Raw genomic sequence first — 11,734 nt, 5'->3', positions numbered from 1 at the left:
CCATGCACCCAAGTGTTCAGCGTCAGGGGGCAGAGGGTGGAGTGGGAGTGAAGGGCCTCATGCCTCTACAAGGTGCCTATAGGACTAGCTCTGATCTGAATTCCTCCTTTAAAAAAAAAAAGCAGAGGACTTTAACCTGAGTGAAGAGGAGGGGACACTCTAGACAAGTGGACACATACACCCTGACACCTTTTCAACTGGTGGCATGGGGATCACAAAGGTGCAGAACAAACATGGCAGAGATGGGTACCCCAGGGAATGGAACAGATTAGAAGGATTAGCAGATGTGGCCTTATTGGAGGAAATGTGTCTGCAGGTTTGGGACTGTGGATATAGGACTACAGCCTTGTGTAAGGGGAAGGCTGTGTCTAAGTACAGTGTTGTCTTGGTATGGGCATATGTCTGGTATGTGGGGCTGTGACAGGTTTCGGGTCTAGGTGTCGATACAGAGTCATGTTGAGGTGAGGGATAATGTCTGAATATAGGACTCTAATCAGGATAAGGGCCTATGCCAACTGTAGAATATGTCAGAGTGGTTACCACTCTAGAGGTGGTGGAACCTGGGAGAGTGGAGTCTAAAAATGAGGCTGACTAAAATCTCACGCAGTAGCCAGCTTTATTCAGAGCACCCGTCAATTTTTTACTCTGAGGGTTAAGAGGAGTCACAAGAGTAAAGCGTACAATCACAAGGGCAAACCACACACAGCAAAAGAAATATTTTTTTCCATAGAGGTATATAAACAAATAAGAAAAGTCAGTTGGAATGAATATGAAGGAAACTTACTGCTATCCACTAGGCCTGGAAGAGGCGTGAAAGCACTTCCAAGAGCAAGTCAATAGTTTTGAAGAAATTGAGGTCACAAGACTCTTGTCTTGGTTTCTTGGGATTTTCTCACAAGCACTCAGAAATCTTCTGACGTGACTCAGTTCTCGGACTGTGTTTCAACACAGCACTGAGTTGGATTCCCTCTGGGTATAGCGCTGTGTCTTGGTATAGGGTTTGGCAAATGGCTTCTACTGTGCCAGGGTTGGTCACAGGCACAGAGCCAGGCCCTAGAGAAACTCCAGGTCCAACTCCTCCCTCAAGCAGCAAAGTCAATCTGAAATGGGCCCCTCCTGTATCTGGCACCTGGTGTAGTTTGCCTCTCTATAGTTGGCACCTATAGAGGTCCAGAGCTCCGGTATGACAAATTTTCTGTCTATGGGAAGCCAGGGAGCCTATGGGAGGACATGTCCAGGCAACAGATTTTCAGAGACCTTCCTGCTGCTTAAAGTCACAGGAGGGTCTCAGTTGTGGGTGTCTAGGGCAGGGACAAAGTCTCACAACTAATGGACAGTGATGGCAACAAGAAGGAACCCTAGAATCTCCTCCTCTCAACCTAAGGTTGTCGCTGAAGAGGTCGGCTCAGGAACTTTGGAAAATTCCACCAGCCCCCTCCCCTCCTGGAAGAAAGGTCATAAGGAGACAAAAGTTAGACAGAAGAAGCGGCTAACTAACATTCCTCAGACCACAGGGTGGGGGGCTGACTGACCTTCGGGTGAGGGGGGGCAGAGCACATGGACAACGGACTGTTGGCCACCCGCAGACAAGGGAAGTCCCTGCCACCTCATTCCCTAAATACCAATCAGTTTAAAAGTTACATTGTTCTGCCGATCATATTGTGCCTAGCTGCTGTTTCTCTATGCTACCCCTGGAGACTGTATAAATGTCCACTGAACTAGCTGTACCACAGTTGTCTCTTTTTGGATGCAGGATGGCCCTCTTTTTGGATGCAGGATGGCCCCAGAATGCTGGAACATTGAAATTCCTCTTCCTTTTTGCAGTGGTTCTCCCCATGGTTCACTCACGGGGTCCGGTAAACAAAGGTTCTCAGAATCTTACATAGCAAGTCTGAAAGCAATGGGGTCCCCCACTCTGGGGCAAGTTCTACCAGACTGGGTATAAAAATATCATTAAGTGTCCCTCCATGGGATCATAAAGCCCAACACAGAAGGAAGGCTACAGAAATACACATAAGTTACTTGTTTCAGATAAAATAATATGACAAACGGCAGCAGCATCTTTCCTGAGTATTAACAGTTAAACAGAATATAAGTGGAAGCTATTTGTATGAGATACTTGCTCAAAGTCATGATTTTAAGCCATCTTTAGAACACTGGATTCTGGGACTTTAAGAATTGGGTCAGGTGCTAGGCTGCTGGGGAGATGGATCAAGGGCTTGCTGCGAAAGCATGAAGACCTGAGTTTGGATTTCCAGGATGCATGTGTGTAAACCCAGGTGTGCTATCATGTATATGTAACCCCAGTGCTGTGTGTGGGCTAGTATGAGATGGGGGAATCTCTGGGGACTCACTGGGCCAGTTAGCCTAACTACAGATTCAACAGGAGAGGCTATCTCAAATAAGATAGAAAGTGATAAAAAAAAAAAAACACCTGATGTCAACCTCTGGTCTACACACACACACACACACACACACACAAACACAGTTAAGCACACCCTTATAATATATGCATACATGCTATATATTCCGTGTCCACAAAGACCTGGCACGACTTTAGTGTCAGTTCACTAGACTGGAGACCACCTAGAGAGCTAGTGAGCATACCTGGTGTCAGAGCTGAAAGTTCCTCCAGGCGGGAAGTTGGGCATGGCTGGCGGCTGTGGCTACAGCTCATTGAAGGCCTTCTCCACAATTCCTCACTGTGCGATAACTCGAGAAAGTCCATGGGCTTTTACAGGCTTTAATGTCATGGCGGATGGTGGTTGGATCTAGATGTGCATCCCGGTAAAACCCAGGGCACTTTGAATGGGATTTTTCAGGGCTGGCTTTACAGCCCACACTGGTTTTTACCTGTGATTGTCTTGACTCATCTTCCAGAGTGGTTTTGGACATGCATTTATAAACCATCACTTGAGATTCCTTCCAGCAGATGTTTTGGGATTGACAGACCTGTCCCTGTGACTCTAACCATCTCAGAATTCCGGTCACAAGTCCTCTGAGATCTCATTAGAGGGAGGGGCTGCAAGCCAGGAGGACCTGCTGTGACCTCAGAACCCACAAGAGAACATTCTTTAAACCTTCTGATCTCCAGATAAGAGGCAGCAAGTTGCCCTTTTGACAACTTGGTATTCCAATCCTTTTTCTCCTCCCATGGAGCCAAGGCTGGCCAGACAACCACAGACAAACCTTAAGACAAGGTTTCCAGCAGCAACAACAAAGTATATGTAGCACATGGCCCAGCACTGTTAGGCCACAGAATCCCTGACTCTTCTTTTTAAGATTTATTTTATGTATATGAGTACACTGTAGCTGTCTTCAGACACATCAGAAGAGGGCATCGGATCCCATTATAGATGGTTGTGAGCCACCATGTGGTTGCTGAGAAGTGAACTCAGGACCTCTGGAAGAGCAGCCAGTTCTTTTAACTGCTGAGCCATCTCTCCAACCCCAGACCTCTGGCTCTTACAGTCTATGCACATACAGTACGTCCAGGTCTTCACACACTGGCATTCACATAAGCACACAGAAGTTATCCATATGCCTAACATATAAACATCCTTGCACAGAGGCATCTACACCACCACACGTACTCATATTCACACATACATATGGGTACTCACACACAAGCATGCACAGCCATTCAATCTGTACTCGCACATGTGGTGACTCATAGGCACGTCCATACATACCTGTACCTGCAGGCACTTATGCATGTGCTTCTAGACATACATACCCACATACATGCATGAGACAAACTGTGAGTGCATGAGACCCAACAGGAATTCACATACATGCATGTTCTTAAGGTATACTCTTGAGGCTGTATGCAACAACTTAGGCTGTGCTACTGTGTATACCTAGAATCTAGGTGAGAATATTATAGGTGGGCCTGACAGATACACTCCTCCTCACAGCCTGAAGATTTGTTTTCCTTTTTGTTTGTTTTGTTCTTGAGATAGTCTTGCTGTATCACCCAGGCTGCCAACTCGATTCTCCTGCCTTTGCCTCCTACACACTAAGACTATGGGTCTGTGTTACCATGGCCAGCTTGGAGCTGTTTTAAACAGAAAAACTAACCACCAAGATGTGCCAATATGTGACTAAGGTAAAAGTCCATGAAAAGGACACCTATTTAAGGTTAACGGCAGATGGCTGCAGAATGTTGGCTTACTCCATCTCAGCTGGAGTCCACATTGAGTTATGAGTCAAATTCTTCTCTGTGTGGATCCTGGAATAATAGCTGAAGGTGTAATGACGAGTAGTTGACTTCCCAAGCACAGATAACAAGGATCCACTGTTTGGCTGGAGGCCTAAGAGATGTTTACAGATGCTGACTTGATAAAACTTGAAAAAGACATTTGTACTGGAAGACAGCAGCCTGCTGGCTCTGACTGCTGGTGGCTGGATGTCGCTGGCTATTATTGGGAGTGATCAGATGTCACTGTGTCACCTGGAGCCATCTGAGTGCAAGCAGAGGGAGCAATGTGAGTTCTACTCAAGAGTGCTCCGCTCCTTCCCGTCTGGGCCAGAGCACTGAGCAGATCTTGGGTGGCAGCTCTGCCCCCAACATCCAAGAACCCAGAGGAAGCAGGGATCCCAGGTGCTCGAACTCAGGCAGTATCCTAGGTAAGCAGACAGCAGGGCCTGCCCTAAACAGGGAGTAACTGGGAACCAAAAGGACCCAGGAAGTCACTCCCGGCCTGGAACACTGGTTCCTTCCAGTCTGGGCCAGAACACTGAGCAGATCTTGGGTGGCAGCTCTGCCCCCAACATCCAAGAAACCAGAGGAAGCAGGGATCCCAGGTGCTCGAACTCAGGCAGTATCTTAGGTAAGCAGACAGCAGGGCCTGCCCTAAACAGGGAGTAACTGGGAACCAAAAGGACCCAGGAAGTCACTCCCGGACTGGAACACTGGTTCCTTCCGGTCTGGGCCAGAGCACTGAGCAGATCTTGGGTGGCAGCTCTGCCTCCAACCTCCAAGAACCCAGAGGAAGCAGGGATCCCAGGTGCTCGAACTCAGGCAGTATCTTAGGTAAGCAGACAGCAGGGCCCTCCCTAAACAGGGAGTAACTGGGAACCAAAAGGACCCAGGAAGTCACTCCCGGACTGGAACACTGGTTCCTTCCGGTCTGGGCCAGAGCACTGAGCAGATCTTGGGTGGCAGCTCTGCCCCCAACATCCAAGAACCCAGAGGAAGCAGGGATCCCAGGTGCTCGAACTCAGGCAGTATCTTAGGTAAGCAGACAGCAGGGCCCTCCCTAAACAGGGAGTAACTGGGAACCAAAAGGACGCAGGAAGTCACTCCCGGCCTGGAACACTGGTTCCTTCCGGTCTGGGCCAGAGCACTGAGCAGATCTTGGGTGGCAGCTCTGTCCCCAACCTCCAAGAACCCAGAGGAAGCAGGGATCCCAGGCGCTCTAATTTGGACAGTGTCTTAGAAACTAGTTCTCAGATCTGAGGCCTAGATCAGACCTCTGCCAGGTCTGCTGTTGTGTGGACCCCGGATTCCACCTGAGACATACTGGAAGTTCCACTCAATCCAGATCCACAGAGGAACAAATGAACTCAGAGCTTCAGACAACGTATCCTGAGATATTCTAGAGGAGACACTGCACCCAGAACAGCAGACACCTAGCTGGACTACTACCTTGGAGGCACCATATCCTGAGGCATCCTAGAGGTACCACTATAATCAGTGCAGCTGGAAAAGATCACAGAGACATCTGGACCCCTAGGAGATCAGACACAAGCTAGATAACTAGAAAGACAGGCTTCAGTCAGAGACAGCAAGTACAGGCAGCACTAGAGTTAACCAGATGGCAAAAGGCAAGAGCAAGAATGTAAGCAACAGAAACCAAAGTTACATGGCATCATCAGAACCCAGCTCCCCCATCAGAGCAAGCCCTGAACACCCCATCACACCAGAAAAGCAGGAATCAGAATTAAAATCACTTCTCATGATGATGATAGAGGGCTTTAAGAAAGACATAAATAACACTCTCAAAGAACTTAAGGAGAGCACTGGTAGACAGATAGAAACCTTTAAAGAGGAAACACAAAAATCCCTTAAGTAATTTCAAGAAAATGCAACCAAACAGGAAAAGGAATTAAACAGAACCATGCAGGATCTAAAAATGGAAGTAGAAACAATAAAGAAATCACAAAGGGACAATACCCTGGAGATAGAAAACCTAAAAAAACGATCAGGAGTCATAGACACAAGTATCACCAACAGAATACAAGAGATGGAAGAGAGAATCTCATGTGCAGAAGATACCATGGAAAACATTGACACAACTGTCAAAGAAAATGCAAAATACAAAAAGCTACTAACCCAAAATATACAAGAAATCCAAGACACAATGAGAAGGCCAAACCTAAGGATAATAGGTATAGATGAGGGGGAAGACTCCCAACTAAAAGGACCAGTAAATATCCTCAACAAAATTATAGAGGAAAACTTCCCTAACCTAAAGAAAGAGATGTCCATAAATATACAAGAAGCTTACAGAACTCCAAATAGTTTAGACCAGAAAAGAAATACTTCCCGCCATATAATAGTCAAAACATCAAATGTACAAAACAAAGAAAAAATACTAAAAGCAGTAAGGGAAAAAGGCAAAGTAACATATAAAGGCAGACCTATAAGAATTACACCAGACTTCTCACCAGAGACCATAAAAGCCAGAAGATCCTGGACCGATATCATACAGACCCTAAGAGAACACAAATGCCAGCCCAGACTACTATACCCAGCAAAACTGTCGATCATTATTGATGGAGAAACCAAAATATTCCATGACAAATCCAAATTTACACAGTATCTCAACACAAATCCAGCACTTCAAAGAATAATTGGTGGAAAACTCCAACACAAGGAGGGAAACTACAACCTAGAAAAAGCAAGAAAGTAATCTTCCAAAAACCCCAAAAGAAGAGAGTTACACAAACATATCTCCACGGATGTTAGCCCAAAAGCTTGGATTAGCGAAGACTCAACCCACAGACCACATGAAGCTCATGAAGAAGGAAGACCAAGAGGGGATGCCTCAGTTCTACTTAGAACGAGAAATAAAAATGCTCAAGGGAGCAAATAGGGAAACAAAACATGGAACAGAAACTGAAGGAGAGGCCATCAGGAGACCTTTCCACCTGGGTATTCACCCCATGTACAGCCACCTAATCTAAACACTGTTGTGGATGGCTGGAAGTGCATAATGTGAGGAACATGATATAGCTGTCTCCTTAGAGGTCAGCCAAAGACTAAAACACTCAGAGGACAATGTTCACAATTAACCACTGATATGATCAGGGGTTTCCCAATGGAGAACTTAGTGAGAGGACTGAAGGAGCAGAAAGGGTTATTGACCCCAGGTAGAAAGCAACAATACCAAACAACCAGAGCCCCCCAGGGTCTAAACCACCAGCCTGGGAACATATAGGGAGGGACCCAAGACTCCAGAGGTATATGTAGGGGAGGATGGCCCTGTCAGACATAGGTGGGAGAGGAGTTTCTTGGTCCCATAAAAAAAAAAAAAATGAATGAAAAATGAATGAATAAACACACAGTGGGGGGAGGGATGTGAGGGCGGGGAGGGGATAGTGAGGGGGGTAGGTGTGGTCACTGCCTCATAGAAGCATGAGGAGGGGGATGGGATAGGTTTCTGGGTGGTGGGAGGAAGTAGGCTAAGGGGATAAAATCTGAAACGTAAATACTACAACCAATTTTAAGAAGTGGGAAAAAAAAAGTCTTCAGAACCAACATCTTTAAAAAAAATGTCAGCGCCCTGGGGGTGGAAATTTTTTTTTTTTCTTGATACTAAAACTTGTTCTGAGAATTGTATATTGCAGAATACACAGCCTTGGTGTATCTACTCATCAAGCATACTGAGCAGACCTGCCCAAACCTCTGATGTCCTGGAATTCCATCTGGATTCAGTGAAGACACAGCATCAGAGGCTTATCAACTTACTCTCCCCCCCACCCCTCTTCTAAAATCTCAACGCCCTTAATCAGCTTGAAGAAGTTAAAGAACAGTCAGCGCCCCTATTCCCTGAGCTTGGGGACTAATGTGGTTAATAATGGTCTGTCTTTCTAGGGACAAGTAGTGGTTTTGTTGGAACAGGGGGGATTAGCTAGGACTTATTGCATAGCCATAACCTACTGGTAGAAATCTGTATACTTATTATCAAGATGAAATTTACTTTGATCTCAAATTTAAGGTTTTCATTGGTACGAGCCTCTTATTAATATAAAATGAGATGAATATTGATACACTCATGGGCATTGTGCCTGTATAACACATTTAGGAATACAATGCCTAGACCCAGCCCTTTTTTAACTGATTTGGGATGGTTAACCTATGAGTTAAGGGACTATAGCAAATTCATATTTTTGAGTTTATTGTTAGGGTGCTTTCCATATTTTACTTAGAAATAGCTGAGAGGAGTTAACAGAAAACTGTCCAGGTTACCTTACATGGATAGTTGGTTTTCAAAACATCAGAAGTCCATAGAACTGATGCTACAAATATTTATATATTAATGTTCATATTGATTAGAGACCTGTCTGCTCCTGACAGCTTCCTGTTGTGGATTCTAAGAAGAAATTGAGCATCCTTGGAGTTACTCCAGTTGTGTGGTAACAGCCACTAGGCAAGAATTGCCTCTCTCCATCTACAGACAAATTACTGTCCAGAAAAGGACACACATGCAGAATAGTTGACTGATTATATCTGCCTAGACAGAGTAATCAGTCCTTAATAATCCTGCATCACCAAGGTCTGTCAGATGATTCTGGGCCAGAAGGCTGAAGATTTGATGCTCCAACGTTCGGTAGTATAGGGGCTTTTCAGGTGTTCAGAGGTCTCTATAAATTGGCTAAGTTTTAGAAGCTATGCTTTGTGCTTCCCACAATTATAGTTAACTCAGTCATTCTGGATTTCTGACGGGGTTGAAAACTTATAGCTATTTATCGTAAGAGAAAAGATTTGAGTGGATGGTAGTCAGCTGACATTCATCCTAAAGCCAGGTTCAGAACTAAATGTTTTAGTTAGGATAGATGACAGAGGTGCTGGTTAGTCAACAAAATGATGGACTGGGTATTAGGACTATCTTGTACCTCACTGGTACAAATTGGCATAATTATGCTCTAATTGTATTTTGAGAGAAAAGTTTCATTTTAACAGGAAGGGTGATGTGTAGGAGGAGCTAAGGTAGGAGGAGTACTGAGAGCAAGAAAAGGAGTAAGAAGAGGAGGAGGAGAAGGATAGGAGAAGCTAGGTGATGAAAGAGAGAAAGAGGGGGGAGACAGGGAGGCAGATATTCATGTATCTCCACCAGTCAAAGATAGTTGTTATAGCTAGGTCGGTCAGTGGGTTACACCTCTGATTGAACAATTCCAAACTTATAACGCTTATGATTAACATTATTTTAAAAAAATGTATAAATGCAAAAAGGAAAAGGGGGCATGTGATAGGGGATTTCTAAGGGGGGTGGGGGGGAATGGGGAAAGGGGATGGCATCTGAAGTGTAAATAAAATATCTAATAAAAAAAAGAATTAAAAAAAATAAAAGAATGGGAATCTCAAAAAAAAAGAATAACATGATTTGATTAATTTTTATCATCTATGGAGTCATTTTCAAGCAATGTAATATGGTGTGTTATGGCTTTTTACTTTACTGCACTAAATTATACAGTAGTTTAATTGCAAAAATCATATGTAAATAGTAATAAAGGAATGGAAAAGATCCATGTAGGTTTAGAGGTGAGGCCTGGCAAAAGTGATTAGGCTTTGTGTTTTACAGGGGAGTCCCATGATTAAATCTTGATGGTTTTTATGTAAAGAAGAAACAACATCTAGGCACAGAGATATATGCATCCCTAGTCTCCAGCCATAAAATGTCCTGTGTCATTTCAAGGTCCTGTCAATTAGAAGACCACCAGCAAATGGAGCTGTTGCTGACACCATGTGCCATTGAGCCTCCAAAATGTGGTCTCAACAAATGAACTTCTGAAGTTACCCTGAAGTTGGTTTCTCATTGTAGTAAGAGAACCAATAGAACTGAATGTTCATTTCTTTTAACTCCATTGTTGATGGTTTGAAAATACTTATTTGTATAGCTAGGTTTCATTGATTTCTTTTTGGTCACTTTTTTTCTGTATCATTAAAACTATCTTATTTATAAAAAAAAAAAGAGTGCTCCGCGCGTGGCCTGTAATCTTGTTTCAGCTCACTGGGAACTAGCATCTTTCTACAGTCTAAGCACCCTGTTTTTCACATTTTTCACGTTTTTGAGCCTTTTGCTGATGTTCTGCTGTTTAAAACAAACCAGAAGATCATTTACCAGACACAGCATAAACAGTAAATTGAGCCTTCACCTTGGAGCTTGTACAAACAGCTCAGCACGACAGAGCTGCTGTGCACAGCTTGTGTCCAAGAGCCACAGACTCCCTAAGGGGTGAAGACCAGGTCAGCTGGCACAAGGATGCATTTTAGAAAATACACATGGGGGGGAGGGGTAGGTCAGAAGAACAATGTTTCTGTCACCTAGAGTAATCATATCTAGGTCACAGGCAGGGTCACTTGAGCACCCCTTCACCATGACATACTTTCTGCTCCATTACAGCCCCCACACAATGCTATTTTTTTTTTCTTTAGGCACCCCTTTCCTCCTGTTGGGTTGCCTCAGCCAGCCTTAATTGAGGAGGCGGGCATTTACCTAGTCGTATTACAGCTTGATATGCCGTATTCGTTTGATATCCCTGGTAGGCCTGCCCTTTTCTGAAGGAAAACAACATAGGCGGCATGAATCTGGAGAGATGTGGGGGAGGCAGTAGGAGGGGAGGAGGGAGATACTGCTGTTGGGGTGTATTAAATGAGAGAACAATTAAAAAAAAAAAAGCCTTCAAGTTGTCGGTCAAGGGGGCTCCTGGAGACACTTCAGCATAAAAATACTTTAATTGTCCAACAAATTTTGATGGTAACACCCAATCGCTGAACATAGGACATGGAGTATTCAAGTGGGTGCTGACCTGGAAACTCTGTCCCTGCTGGCTAGCTTTCATAGAACTAGAAGATGCTGTGCAGGCTGCTGCAAGAGAGGTCATCAAACACCTTACCTAGCTATGAACCTGTGAGCTGCACAATAATGGCCACCCTGGCGAGGTATGCAACAGAGGCATGAACCTTATAGCAATGAGCAGTTATTTTCTGATCGGACTGAAGGTCCGTTCTACAGAATGGAACTCATGCCTTGTCAAGAGCCTGAAGCTGGGAGGTCATAGGCCCTAGAGAACCTGCTACTATCATTTTGCTAGATGGACGTAGAATCAAACTACTTCTCTTTATACCCACAGATTAGTGTAGTCAGATTCTTCATCAGAGAAGTGGGCGGCAGACTCATGACTGCTCGAAGAGCCGAGAAGTCCATGAGTCACCCACTGTAGCCCTAAATGGGGCATATCTACATCACACCTTCTCTCCCTCAAATCTCAGGGAGTAGTTTTCAAGAGAGGCGTGGAAAGACTGTAAGAGCCAGGGGGCAGGAAGCACTGCTGCACAACACTGCCTCCAGTCACTGCTTTAGCGTGCACCAAGGACGGGCTCACAGGCCTCAGCTCTAGATAAGGAGCTGCTGGCAGCTGCGGCTGCCTGGGCAGGAAGAGTCAGTTTTCTTTAGGGGCAACACAGATGGAGCCCTCATGGGTTGCCTGTGCTCCAGTGACGGCC

This window comes from Arvicanthis niloticus, chromosome 14 (assembly GCF_011762505.2).
Source record: "Arvicanthis niloticus isolate mArvNil1 chromosome 14, mArvNil1.pat.X, whole genome shotgun sequence".
Lineage (NCBI taxonomy): Eukaryota > Metazoa > Chordata > Mammalia > Rodentia > Muridae > Arvicanthis > Arvicanthis niloticus.
The sequence above is the reverse complement of the archived record's forward strand: the minus strand, read 5'-3'. Positions refer to the sequence as shown.